The sequence below is a fragment of the Apodemus sylvaticus genome, chromosome 15 (assembly GCF_947179515.1).
Source record: "Apodemus sylvaticus chromosome 15, mApoSyl1.1, whole genome shotgun sequence".
Taxonomy (NCBI): domain Eukaryota; kingdom Metazoa; phylum Chordata; class Mammalia; order Rodentia; family Muridae; genus Apodemus; species Apodemus sylvaticus.
In genome coordinates, this window is record NC_067486.1 from 52,412,480 (window position 1) to 52,428,174 (window position 15,695).

Sequence of the window (15,695 nt, forward strand, 5' to 3'; positions counted from 1 at the left end):
ATGGCAGCATCTGAACCCAATTCTCCAACAACAGCAAGTCCTGGATACCCCAACACACCAGAAAAACAAGATTTGGATTTAAAATCACTGGTCATGATGCTGTTAGAGGGACACAAGAAGGACATAAATAAATCTCTTAAAGAAATTCAGGCTGCCTGTGCCCAGGACCTGAGCATATAGGTGGTTCGTCTGCCAGCCAGCCGGTTGTGGGGCCTGTGTCCTACATTGAGAGCAGCAGAGGGAGTGAATCCCTGCAGCAATCTTTGCTACCTGCTGAAAAGAATCACTAGATACTGTATTATCCTGAGCTTAAGATCTCTGGGGATGCAAACAGCCAGGGTTCTGCCTGTGCCCAGGACCTGAACACATAGGTGGCTCGTCTGTTAACCAGCTGGTCATGGGGCCTGTGTCCTACATAGAGAGCAGGAGAGGGAGTGAATCCCCAGGGCCATCTTCGCTGTATGCAGGGGCAGAAAAGCATCACTAGGTCCTGAAATATCCTGAGCTTAAGTTCTCTGTGGGTGCAAACCATCAGGGGTCTGGCTGCACCTAGGACCTGAGCACATAGGCAGTTCATTTGCCAGCCAGCCTGTTATGGGGCCTGTGACCTACGGGAGAATCAACAGAGGGAGTGACTCTCCACCGCCATCTTCGCTCCATGACAGAGCAGTTGGGGAACACCTGGTTCATGGAGACAACCCAAGTATAACATTGCTTGAGGCAAGACTCAGCAGGGCTCCGAAGGCACAAAAAAGGAAGGTATCAGCAATCTGTGCCAGAGGAAACCCAGTCATCCAGTGTCACGGAAATAGCCTTAAAGGGCCACAAGGTGTTGAAGCACCAGCCAGTGACAATAAAACCATCTAACACCAGTGAGAACCAGATGGCTAAAGTCAAACGTAGGAACATTACTAACAGAAACCAAGGCATTATGGCAGCATCTGAATCCAATTCTCCAACAACAGCTAGTCCTGGATAACCTAACACACCAGGAAAACAAGAGTTGTATTTAAAATCACTGGTCAGGATGCTGTTAGAAGAACAGATGAAGGACATAAATAAATCTCTTAAAGAAATTCAGGAGAAAAAGAATCAAAAGCCATTATAAGGGAAACACAAAAATCACTTAAAGAAATTCAGGAGAATATGGGTCATAAGTTAGTATCCAATAAGGACGAAATGCAAAAATCACTTAAAAAAATACAGGAGAACTTTGATCAACTGGCAGAAGTCATGAACGAGGAAACACAAAATTCTTTCAAAGAATTAGATGAAAACACAAAGAAGCAAGTGAATGAACTGAGCAAAAACATCCAGAATCTAAAAACAGAAGTAGAAACAAATAAGAAATCACAAAGGGAGACAACTTTGGAGATAGAAAAGCTTGGGAAGAAATCAGGGGCCATAGATGCAAATATTAACAGCAATTGAATGCAAGAGATAGAAGAAAGAATCTCAGATGCTGAAGATACCATAGAAACCATGGACTCAACAGTCAAAGAAAATACAAAATGCAAAAAGCTTGTAACCCAAAACATCCAGGAAATCCAGGACACAGTGAGAAAGCCAAACCTAAGGATAATAGCCATTGATAAGAGTGAAGATTTACAATTTAAAGGGCCAGCGAATATCTTCAACAAAATTATGGAAGAAAACTTCCCTAACCTAAAGAAAGAGATGCCCATGAATATACATGAAGCCTACAAAACTCCAAACAGACTGGACCAGAACAGAAATACTTCCCGTCACATAATAATCAAAACCCCAAATGTACTAACAAAGAAAGAATACTTATGGCAGTAAAAGAAAAACGGCAAGTAACATATAAAGGAAGACCTAACAGAGTTAAGCGAGACTTCTCACCAGAGACCATGAAATCTAGAAGATTATGGGCAGAGCTCATGCAGACTCTAAGAGAACACAAATGCCAGCCAAGACTACTATATCCAGAAAAACTCTCAATCACTATAAATGGAGAAACCAAGATATTCCATGACAAAACCAAATTTACACAATATCTTTCCACAAACCCAGCCCTACAAAGGATAATAGGCAGAAAACACTATTACAACAAGGAAACTATACCCTGGAAAAAGCAGGAGATTAAACTTCTTTCATCAAACCCAAAAGAAGATAATCACCCATGTATAAATTAACATAAAAATTATAGGAAGCAATAACCACTACTCCTTAATATCCTTTAACATCAATGGACTCAATTTCCAATAAAAAGATATAGACTAACAGACTGGATAAGTAAACAGGACCGTACATTTTGCTGCATACAGGAAACACACCTCAGTGTCAAAAACAAAAACTACCTCAGAGTAAAAGGCTGGAAGACAATTCTACAAGCAAATGGTCTCAGGAAATAAGCTTGATAAGTAAACAGGACCGTACATTTTGCTGCATACAGGAAACACACCTCAGTGTCAAAGACAAAAACTACCTCAGAGTAAAAGGCTGGAAGGCAATTCTATAAGCAAATGGTCTCAGGAAATAAGCTTGAGTACCCATTCTAATATTAGATAAAATTGACTTTCAACCTAAAGTCATCAAAAGAGACATGGAAGGACACTTCTTGCTGGTCAAAGGAAAAATCCACCAAGAAGAACTCTCAATTATGAACATCTATGGTCCAAATACAAGGGCACTCTCATTCATAAAAGAAATGAGCTTTTTACTAAAAAGAAAATGTGAGCTTTTTACTAAAGCTCAAAGCACACACTGCATCTAACACAATAATTGTGGGTGACTTCAACCCCCCACTCTCCTCAATGGGCCCATCTGGAAAACAGAAACTAAACAGGGACACAGTGAAACTAATTGAAGCTTTGGACCAATTGGATTTAACAGATCTGTATAGTACATTTCATCCTAAAGCAAAAGAATATTCCTTTTTCTCAGCACCTCATGGTACCTTCTCCAAAATTTATCATATAATTGGTCACAAGACAGACCTCAGCAAATATAAGATCGAAATAATCCCATGCCTTCCATCAGATCACTATGGAGTAAAATTAGTCTTCACTAGCAACAAAAACAACAGAAAGTCCACATACACATGGAAACTGAACAATATTCTACTCAATGATACCTTGGTCAAGGAAGAAATTAAGAAAAAAAATTAAAGACTTTTAGAATTTAATGAAAATGAAGGAACAACATACCCAAATCTATGGGACACAATGAAAGCAGTGCTAAGAGGAAAACTTGTAGTTCTGATAGAGTGCCTCCAAAAAGAAATGGGAGAGAGCATACATTAGATGTTTAAAGGACCAACTGAAAGCCCTGAAATAAAAAGAAGCTAATTCACCCAGGAGGAAAAGAAGACAGGAAACCATCAAATTCAGGGCTGAAATCACTCAAGTAGAAATAAAGAGAACCATACAAAGAATCAAGAAATCCAGGAGCTGGTTCTTTGAAAAAATCAACAAGATAGATAAACCCTAAGCCAGACTAACCAAAGGGCACAGAAACAGTATCCAAATTAACAAAATTAGAAATGGAAAGGGAGATATAACAACAGAAACTGAGGAAATTCAAAAAAATCATCAGAACCTACTACAAAAGCCTATACTCAACACAACTGGAGAATCTGGAGGAAATGGACAATTTCCTAGACAGATACCAAATACCAAAATTAAATCAGGATCAAATAGATCATCTAAACAGTCCCATAACCCCTAAAGAAATAGAAGGGGTCATAGAAAGCCTTCAAACCAAAAGAAGCACAGGACCAGATGGTTTTAGAGCAGAATTCTATCAGACCTTCAAAGAAGACTACTTAACACCAATACTCTTCAAACTATTTCACAAAATAGAAACAGAAGGAACACTACCCCACTCGTTCTACAAAGCCACAATTACGTTGATACCAAAACCACACAACGATCCAACAAAGAAAGAGAACTACAGGCCAATTTCCCTTATGAATATCAATGCAAAAATACTCAATAAAATTCTTGCCAACCGAATTCAAGAACACATTAAAACGATTATCCACCATGATCAAGAAGGCTTCATCCCAGGGATGCAGGGATGGTTCAATATATGGAAATCCATCAATATTATCCACTACATAAACAAACTCAAATAAAAAAGCAACATGGTCATTTCATTAGATGCTTAAAAAGCATTTGACAAAATTCAGCATCCTTTCATGCTACAAGTCTTGGAAGAACAGGAATTCAAGGCCCATACCTATATATAGTAATGGCAATATACAGGAAACCGGTAGCCAACATCAAACTAAATGGAGAGAACCTTGAAGCAATCTCACTAAAATCAGGGACTAGACAAGGCTGCCCCTTCTCTCCATGTCTTTTCAATATAGTTCTTGAAGTCCTAGCTAGAGCAATTAGACAACATAAGGAGGTCAAAGGGATACAAAGTGGAAAGGAAGAAGTCAAACTATCACTATTTGCAGATGATATGATAGTATACTTAAGTGACCCAAAAAAACTCCACCAGAGAACTCCTACAGCTGATAAACAACTTCAATAAAGTGGCTGGTTACAAAATCAACTCAAGCAAGTCAGTAGCCTTCCTATACTCAAAGGATAAGCAGACTGAGAGAGAAATTAGGGAAATGACACCCTTCACAATAGTTACAAACAACATAAAGTATCTTGGTTTGACTCTAACCAAACAAGTGAAGGATCTATATGACAAGAACTTCAGGTCTCTGAAGAAGGAAATTGAATAAGACCTCAGAAAATGGAAAAATCTTCCATGCTTGTGGATTGGCAGGATTAATATAGTTAAAATGGCCATCTTGCCCAAAGCAATCTACAGAGTCAATGCAATCCCCATCAAAATCCCAACTTGGTTCTTCATAGAGTTAAAAAGAGGAATTCTCAAATTCATCTGGAATTACAAAAAACCCAGGAGAGCTAAAACTATTCTCAACAGTAAAAGAACTTCTGGGGGAATCAGTATCCCAGACCTTAAATATTACTACAGAGCAATAGTGTTCAAAACTGCATGGTATTGGTACAATGACAGGCAAGTAGATCAGTGGAATAGGATTGAAGACCCAGAAATGAATCCACACACCTATGGTCATGTGATCTTCGACAAAGGAGCTGAAAACATCCAGTGGAAAGAAGATAGCCTTTTCAATAAATGGTGCTAGTTCAACTGGAAGTCAGCATGCAGAAGAATTCGAATTGATTCATTCTTATCTCCTTGTACTAAGCTCAACTCCAAGTGGATCAAAAACCTCCACATAAATCCTGACACACTGAAACTAATAGAAAAGAATCTGTGGAAGACCCTGGAGGACATGGGCACAGGGGAAACGTTCCTGAACAGAACACCAATAACTTACACTGTAAGATCAAGAATTGACAAATGGGACCTCACAAAATTACAAAGTTTCTATAAGGCAAAGGACACCATCAAAAGGACAATTTGGCAACCAAGAAATTGGGAAAGGATCTTCACCAACCCTAAATCTGACAGAGGGCTAATACCGAATATATACAAAGAACTCAAGAAGTTAGACCCCAGAGAACCAAATAACCCTATTAAAAATAGGGTACAGATTTAAACAAAGAATTTTCACCTGAAGAACTTCAGATGGCTGAGAAGCACCTTAAGAAATGTTCAACATCATTAAGCATTAGAGAAATGCAAATCAAAACAACCCTGAGTTTTCACCTCACACCAGTCAGAATGGTTAAGTTTAAATACTCAGGAGGCTGCAGGTGTTGGCAAGTCTGTGGAGAAAGGGGAACACTCCCCCACTGCTGGTGGGATTGCAAGATGGTACAACCACTTTAGAAATCAGTCTGGCGGTTCCTCAGAAAACTGAACATGACACTTCCAGAGAACCCTGCTATACCTCTCCTGGGCATATAGCCAGAGGATTCCCTAGCAATAAGGACACATGCTTTACTATGTTCATAGTAGCCTTATTTATAATAGCCAGAAGCTGGAAAGAACCCAGATGTTCTTCAGTGCAGGAATGGATACAGAAAATGTGGTAAGCTTACACAATGGAATACTACTCAGCAATTAAAAACAATGAATTCATGAAATTCTTAGCCAAATGTTTGGAACTGGAAAATATCCTAAGTGAGGTAACCCGATCACAAAAGAATACACATGGAATACAATCACTGATAAGTGGATATTAATTAGCCCATAAGCTTTGAATTCTCAAGACACAATTAGCATATCAAATGATATCCAAGAAGAGGGAAGTAGAGGACCCTGGTTCTGAAAATACTTGATTCAGCATTGTACGGGAGTACCAGGACAGAGAAATGGGAGGTGAGTGATTTGGAAATGGGCGGAGGGAAGAGGGTTTATGAGACTGAAGGGGAGTGGGGAACTGGGAAAGGGGAAAGCATTCAGAATGTAAACAAAGAATATAGAAATTTTTAAAAAAATTTAAAAAGTAAAAAATTAAAATCACAATTTCCTTATCATTAAATAATTATTTGATGGTCAAATATCTATTACTAATAAAAATAATCAAAATACTATATATGCTAAAATGAAAGGGGTCTATCAATTTGTTGTGTATCTCTTTATATTCTATATCTAAATTTCTCACCTCTCTCAACACTCACCTACCTATATCTCCCTTTGTATCTACAATATGGTATGTATGCATCTATTTATCTATCTATCTATCTATCTATCTATCTATCTATCTATCTATCTAGAACAATACTGGTCAATTTTACTACATAGTTTATGTGAAAGTTATTCAATTTGATAAGTTTTATTTCTAATATATATTTATGTGACTAGGACACACAGATACACAGCTTCAGTTATATATTTGACAATGCAATAAATTAAAAGAAAGGATTCTAAAGAAATGGCACTTTTCCTATTGATTCTGGGTTAATTTTTAAATTATTAAAAAATAAAGCAAAAGCAGGACTCTCCTTACCTCCCAAATTGCTTCACCAACAGTCAAGAGAACGGACTTCCTGGGACAAAGTCTTCTTTGTTTGGACAGACAAGCCATCTAGAACAGTGGTGAGGAATATTTACTCTTAACAGTTACTTGGTGGGCAGCATGTAGTGGTCAATTAGCCAGGGCCAACTGAAAGCAGGTTTGAAAAGTGGTGCGAAAATGCATGACAATTGAAGGGAGTCCTGCTGACCATGGCTTGACCAGAAGAAAGTGCCATGTTCTCTGATATTAGTGTGCCTGCTCTGTACTTCCATGCTTGAATAATGCATGCACTAAGTGCCCTTAATTCGATGAAACCTAGCATATTCATATATATATGTGTGTGTGTGTGTGTGTGTGTGTGTGTGTTTGTGTGTGTGTGCTCATGTGTGTATACTTATGACCTTATGAACCCTTGAAAGGGTTCCACTAAAGGTTGCCCTCTAAATCCTATGAGCATAGTCAAGAATTTTTCCTTTGCAGAAGAAACTTTTAAAATTCTTGCTCCATTAATCCATCCCTCTATCACCTCTTAGAGTGTCAGCCATGAGACTTTAAAAACATAGTTGCACTATGTATTTAGCTATTTTGTCAATGGTATTTATTTTCTTTCCAGTTACTGAATTTTAAGACATTCTATTATACCAGAGGTAGTACTTTAACTCAAAGTGTTGCTTATATTATAGTAAATTTGTAACTTTATGTTACATGTATAAAGAGACCATCCATTCTACAAATGAGTGTTTGACTTGGTTATAGCTCTTTTTTACTGGATTCCTTTGCTATTTCCCTACTGCCATAAACATGTCCCTGAAGAATCAACTTTATTCAGAAAAGAATGTTTGCTTTCCTTTTTGAAAACCAGAAAGCTAGCTGGCTTATAATGATCCCTAAATAAGCCTATAAGCATTAGTATTGCTCAGAGATACAAATTAGAACAACAAAAAACCCTGAATAACTTTCCTGCATAACCACATGGATGAGTTTCTCTTTGATATATACCAATAATATTAAAAAATTTGCTCCTTGTTTTAGGAGGTTTTATACTTTTATAGAAGAGTACTTGAGACTGGCTAATTTATAACAAACAAATACACTATTCTTACAGGATAGATCTTAGAAACTGCAAGGTTATAGAGCTCAAAACTTTCCAGGGCCTTATTTTTTCTTTATCAACCTTTGGTAGAAGAAAGATAAGGATAGATAGATGATAGATAGATAGATAGATAGATAGATAGATAGATAGATAGAAGATAGATAGATAGATAGATAGATAGATAGATAGATAGATAGATAGATAGATAGATACTCTAACCTCATAGTAAAGTGACCCATTTAAGGCTGAACCCTAATGACCTAGTCAGTTACTAATCTCTGCTGTCTATATCATTTCTCTGATAGTTTATATTTGGAGAAACACATATAAAGTTCCTAAATTCTGGCACTAGTTCTACAAATTTATATCTGTCTTATATCTAGATGATCTTTATTTTTATCCCTACAACCACAAAACCTTTTACAAAAACCTTTTATTGCTTATTTTATTTACTTACATTTTGAATGTTACCTTCCTTCCCTGTTTCCCCTCCACAAACCCCCTAACTCCTGCCTCTCCTCCTGCCTTCCCACCTCCCCACCTACTCCTGCCTCAGCACCCTAATATTTTCCTATGCTGGATCATTGAGCCTCCAGAGGACCAAGGGGCTCCCCTCCCAGTGATGCCAGATCAGCCAGTCCTCTGCTACATATCCAGCTGGAGCCATGGGTCCCTCCATGTGCACCCTTTGGTTGGTGGTTTAGTCCCTGGGAACTTGGGGGTTCTGATTAGTTGATATTGCTGTTCTTCCTATGAGGTTGCAATTCCCTTCAGCTCCTAAAGTCTTTGCCTAACTTCTACATTGGGGTCCCCCTGCTAAGTCTGATGTTTGGCTACATACATCCTCATGTGTATTGGTCAGGTTCTGGCAGAGCCTCTCAGGGGACAGCCATACCAGGTTGCTGTCAGTAAGTGCTTCTTGGCATCAACAATAGTGTCTGGGTTTTGTGTCTGCAGATGGGATGGATCCCTAGGTGGGGCAGGCTCTGGATGGCTTTTCCTCCAGTCTCTACTCTTTATCACTCCATTTCCTTTCAACAGGAGGAATTCAACCTGGGACCTTGCCCAGCCACTGGATATGCTCTCTACAGGTTTAATCTCTCTTTTGTTGGGTATTTCTGCTAATGTCCTCCCTGTTGGGTCCTGGGAACCTCTTGTGTCCCTGACATCTGGGACTTTCTAGTGGCTACGCCAGTTTCCCCTCTTCCACTGCTACACACCTCCTTTCAAATTCCTGACCCTCTCTGTGTCTTCCCCCACCTCCTCCTGTATCTGAACTGCTCCCCTTTTTCTTCCCCGTCTTCTCTCCCTCTCAGGCCTGTCTCTCCCTCTACTGCCCGGAGATTATGTTTACCCACTTCTGAGTAGGACTCCAGCATCCACACTTTTGGTGTAATGTTTCTTTTTGGGTTTCATATGGTCTCTGATATCGTGGGTATTCTCAGCTTCTATTTGGCTAATATTCACTTATCAGTGAATAAGTACCATGTATGTTCTTTTGTGATTGGGTTACCTCACTCAGGATGATATTCACAATATCTTAACTCATTCCAGCCCCAGTAGTTATTTCCACATATAGACTCTTCTTTCAATTGGTTATGGACAAGACTCGAGATATGAATCATCCCGATCCAAAGATAAACCCTTGAAACCAAATAGTTTTCTATTTTAAAAATCACAGTTCCTGTCCAGGCACAGAATGGACATTACCTCTAAGGAAGGCAGAACTAGGCAGGGAAAATGGTGAAAAACTCTCTCCTAAAGTCCAAAACTCAAAAAGTTAAATTCTGTTAAACCTTAAACTGTAAAATAGCTATCTTTGCCTTCATGTTCCTCATCTTCAGAACACTGTGATATGTCTCATGACTCTGAGGTGCTCATGACTTTGTGAACTCATAAATTCTCACAAGTTCAAAACCTGTGCCCATGGCTTTCCAAGTTAATAGTTACATACTGGTAGCTTTGATTTTGGGTTCAATGTGGAGATCCTACCCCAATGGATCTATGAGAAATTTGCATTACTAAAATTTTTGTAGGATAGCCCCAGATTCATAATTATCTTAGTATATCACGTTAAAAATTATTTTCAGCTTAATATTTTTCTTTAATTTATCCTTTTAAAATGTTATACATATATCTAGTGCATCTGAATCATAACTACCCCTAGGTCCACACCCTAAGATCTGCTAAGGACCCTCCAGTTGTACCTTTCCACACTTTTTTCCTTCCTTCCTTCCTTCCTTCCTTCCTTCCTTCCTTCCTTCCTTCCTTCCTTCCTTCCTTCCTTCCTTCCTTCTTATTGCCCTGAATCAAATCATCACTGCCTATATGCATAGGCACATGGAATTTTGTATTTTGGTATAGACAACCTTCTAGTAGATGCTCATCTAAAGAAAATCCACTCTCACTGCCTCACAGGCCATTGATGAATTGCCTAAATTTCCTCAACTATAAATGTATTATCAGGAGCTATTCCCCACTTCATTAGTCATTAGGGAAATGCAAATCAAACAACCCTGAGATTTCACCTTAAACCAGTCAAAATGGCTAAGATTAAAAATTCAGGAGACAGCAGGTGTTGGAGAGGATGTGGAGAAAGAGGAACACTCCTCCACTGCTGGTGGGGTTGCAAATTGGTACAACCACTCTGGAAATCAGTCTGGCGGTTCCTCCGAAAACTGGGCACGTCGCTTCCAGAAGATCCTGCTATACCACTCCTGGGCATATATCCAGAGGATTCCCCAGCATGTAATAAGGATACATGCTCCACTATTTATAATAGCCAGAAGCTGGAAAGAACCCAGGTATCCCTCAACAGAAGAATGGATGCAAAAAATGTGGTATATCTACACAATGGAGTACTATTCAGCCATTAGAAACAATGAATTCATGAAATTCTTAGGCAAATGGATGGAGCTGGAGAATATCATACTAAGTGAGGTAACCCAGTCTCAAAAGATCAATCATGGTATGCACTCACTAATAAGTGGATATTAGCATAGAAAACTGGAATACCCAAAACATAATCCACACATCCAATGAGGTACAAGAAGAACGGAGGAGTGGCCCCTTGTTCTGGAAAGACTCAGTGTAGCAGTATATGGCAAAACCAGAACAGGGAAGTGGGAAGGGGTGGGTGGGAGAACAGGGGGAGGGAAGGAGGCTTATGGGACTTTTGGGGAGTGGGGGGCCAGAAAACGGAAAATCATTTGAAATGTAAATAAAAAATATATCAAATAAAAAGAACAACAAAAAAGAAAAGTTTAGAAGGAAACAGCAAAAAAAAAAAAAAGAACTTCTAATTAACTTTCTCTTGTGCAGGTCTTGTGTAGGTAACTATAGCTTCTGTGAGTACATGTCTACAACATTCTGTGTCATATGCAGAGGTCATCATTTCATACTATTGCTCTCATTCTTGGACAGTCTTTCAGTTCTCTCATAATTTCTCTAAAACTTGACAGCAGAATTATCAATGCGTGTGCACGCACACACATACACACACACACACGTATATATATATATATATATATATATATATATATATATATATATATATATATATGCATCCCATCTACATTTTAGCACTCACAGTTGCTTATTATCAGTACTTTGAACAGAAATGCATCTCTGCATTAACCACTACACCCTGAAATATGATACTTCTTTGACCTGAACTTGGAGCATTACAAATTTATGGTAATAAACATAAATACCCAGAAGTCATTTTAATAAAATAACCATCAGTATGTTCTCCTGTAGACTTAGAAAGTCCTCTTATGACTTCCAACGCTATGGATTTTTGCCCATGTTTGCAATATTAGACATGATTTCCTTTCTGTGGAGCAGTCCTCAGCACAAATCAAAAAGGCTGTTGGTTACTTCCATGAACTATTTTACCCATGCCACAGTGTCACCTGTGGACACATCTTGCCTGAAAAGTAGGTATTGTATCATGCAAGGTCCAGTGCAGGAAGAGATGACTGATGTTTTTTCTCCCCCAACAGTGTGAATAACACATATTGGCAAAGAGAGTTTCCTCATTAGTTTTTTTTTTTTTTGAATCCTGCGCCCAAAGACTGTGGTACCATAGAAACAGAGTATTATCGTCTATGTATAGTGCATAGTCAAGGGCAATTATAATAGCCTTATTATTTGCAGTGCCTCCTGAGTCTCTCCAACTAATATTTCTTTAGGGGGTAATCTATACCAGGCACTCATTTTCATTTTGTAACCTATGTCTTTTTGAAGCACTATTGTTGACTAATGGGAGGTACTTCTGTTATGTTCTTTGCAGAATGTCCTTAGACAGGATTATATTTGTTTAATATATAATATAATTAAGGACATAGTAAAGAATGTTTCACTTTAGTTTTTGAAGAGTTTTTTTCATTTCTGTTTGAAACATTTTGAAACTGCTCTTTGTATTTTTATTCTTTCCAGTGTGTGTTCATGACTTTTTATTTAGGTAATAGATAGAAAATTAGAAACTACTTGTCTCTTGAGCCTTCATTTGAATTCTTCCTAAAATCCTTTTACAGACATCTATACTTTTTGTGTATGCTCCTTCACACTGATCCAGCCTCCCCTTATTATATAGTTCCCAAGTCATGGAGTTGGGTTTATCCTATTAACAGGCTCTTCTCAGTACTAATTTTCTGCTTGGGTGTGCTCTGTGATCCTCTAACAGAGAAGAGGAGAGCAGGCAGTTGATAAAGAGCAAAGATTTGCTCCCACTGTTCTGGAAGCTGGGGATTTCCAGATAAGTAGGTCTGGATCTGTAAGTATATATCTGTATGTATGTATGTATGTATGTATGTATGTATGTATGTATGTATGTATGTATGTTTGTATGTTTCTATTTCTATCTATCTATCTATCTATCTATCTATCTATCTATCTATCTATCTATCTATCTAACAAGCATCTCTCTATCTACAGTTTAGTTAGGGTTAGTTTTGCTCTGAGGAAACACCATGACCAATGGAACTTGGAGAGGAAAGGATTTGTTGGGCTTACACTTCCATAGCACTGTTCATCACCAAACAAAGCAAGTCAGTAAAGAAAATCAAACAGGGCCAGAACCTTGAGAGAAGAGGTGATGCAGAAGCCATGAATGGGTGCTGCTTATTTGCTTGTTCATCAAGGCCTCCTCAGCTTGCTTCCTTATAGAACCCAGGGCCCTGTGCTCATGGGTGATACCCTACATAATTGACTGGGCCTTCCCTCATCAATCACTAATTAAGAAAATGCCTTACAGCAGGATACTATGGCAACAATATTTTTCAATTGAGATTTCCTTCTTTCAGATGACTCTAGGTTGTGTCAAGTTGACCCAAATCTAGCCAGAACATACATACATACATACATGCATACATACATACATATATATACGTACATATGTACATACATAATGTACACATGCATACGAGTACATAATGTGCACATGCATACACATACATACATATATGTGTGTATGTATGTGTGTGTGTGCATTCGTGAGAGAGAGAGAGAGAGAGAGAGAGAGAGAGAGAGAGAGAACTCCAGGAGAATACATGGAGAAGAAAGGGAGATGGAAGAAAATGGTCAAATTCATCATTTTATCATGAGTCAATATTTTTAAATTACAACTGTACCACGCCTGTGAAAAGGAATTAAAATGTGAAATTAACCTGCTCAGGAAGGCACAGTCTTCATGTCCTAATTCCTATAAAAATTTTCCCTTTTCAAATGGATGTAGTAGATACTGTTTCTAGTTAATGAATTTTTTTTGGAAATATATTTAAAACTTAGAATTCCATAATATAATATTAAAAGTCTATAAGTCTTCTTACCTTTTAAAATTAATATCTACTTTATCAATCATTGTTATTTTATTATTTTATTTTAAATAATGTAATTAGTATTAGACATAAAAAAAACACTATGACAGTTCTTTTAAGCAGATACAATGAAAATCAAATAGCTTCATTAGTGTTTTATCCTTAAGAAATTATTAAAATGTTTTCCTTTGATGTTATTGTATTAATTTTTTATTTTTATTTATGAGATAACATTTTATGTAGCCAAGAATGGCATTAAAGTATGCAAATGTATGAGGATGGCCTTTGGTATCTATTGGTGTGGAGTGCTGACACTGAAACCACATTCTAGGGCTTTCTTTGAAAGCCAGGTGTTTTCTTTTTAATTCTCTCTAAATTGTATGGCCATTACATGTCTTTCAGAGACCTCTAACCTGATGGAGAAAATATTTGTGCACATTTTCATTTCATTGCTCATTATTAAACATGTTGCAAAAATGTGCTTAAATTTGATTTTGAAAAAAGACTGCCCTCTGTTTTTAAGGCTCATAATCCTTATTTTTTTCCTGGAGCCAATTACCATAGTGAATTTTAGTAATTCATAGATGTCTAAAACATTCCAAAAATAGCTACTAAATAGTACTATATACTGAATATATATCTCCTGAACTAAAAGGCTATGATCACTATTATTGTCATCAATTAGAGGCAAATTATGGATAAATTAAATCCACCTTCCATTCTCATAAGAAGGAAGTCATCAAACAGGAAAGTGGCTAACAAGTGTCAAAAGAGAATAGTTATTACTACATTAGAGAAAGGTTGTTATGTGTCCAATGGTGTGGGGACCAAAATGCAAGACAGTATTTCCCTTATAAATAATACAAAATATACTTCATTTTTTATTTCCAATCCCTGTTCGTTCTTCTCAGCTTTCAGAGCTCTTACGTCTAAATGACCCAGCCTCAGTTCTTTGTAACCATGCAAACTGTGTAACAGTGAAGATATTAACCTAGAAACCTGGAATACCCAAAACATAATCTACACATCAAATGAGGTACAAGAAGAAAGGAGGAGTGGCCCCTTGTTCTGGAAAGACTCAATGAAGCAGTATTCAGCAAAACCAGAACGGGGAAGTGGGAAGGGGTGGGTGGGAGGACAGGGGGAGAGAAGGGGGCTTACGGGACTTTCGGGGAGTGGGGGCGCTAGGAAAGAGGAAATCATTTGAAATGTAAATAAAAAATACATCGAATAAAAAAATTAAGTTAAAAAAAAGATACAGGGCAACTCAGGGCGTGTGGCTTATTTTAATTTAAAGATGCAACTTTAAATTAAACATGTTCGGAATATTTTAATTTTCTAATTGCCAAGGCATGGAGGATTATGCCCTCTGTGCTGCCGTTTGTTAACTTTCTGTCCACCTTTTTGACACTGATAAAATGGCGAAATGCCTCTTCCTCTGGCAATTCTTCCCTCTCAAGGACAACATATGCAAACGGGGGATTTTTTAAATAGAACTGCCACCACTCCCATCCCATGCCTCTGTACTATAAATGCCAAATCATACCCTGAGATGTTATTTTTGTGTATGGATGGAGGTAATATTTTTAATGCTTATGTTGTCATTGGTAGGAATATGTTTACATAAGACTTGGAAAAGCTCAGCATATAAAACTGACTGGAGTTATTTTTGTAGAGTTCAACATTATTGTTACCACCAATGTTTATTTATAGAATATAAATCTCTTCAAAAAAGAAATTCCTTAATTTAAGCAATGGTAGAAAGCCCTTACTAAACAGACGCCTGAGCTGCACATGTATCTAAACAGAAACCGAACTTCAATACAAACGCTTAAACTTGGATCACAAATCTACTTCACTCAAG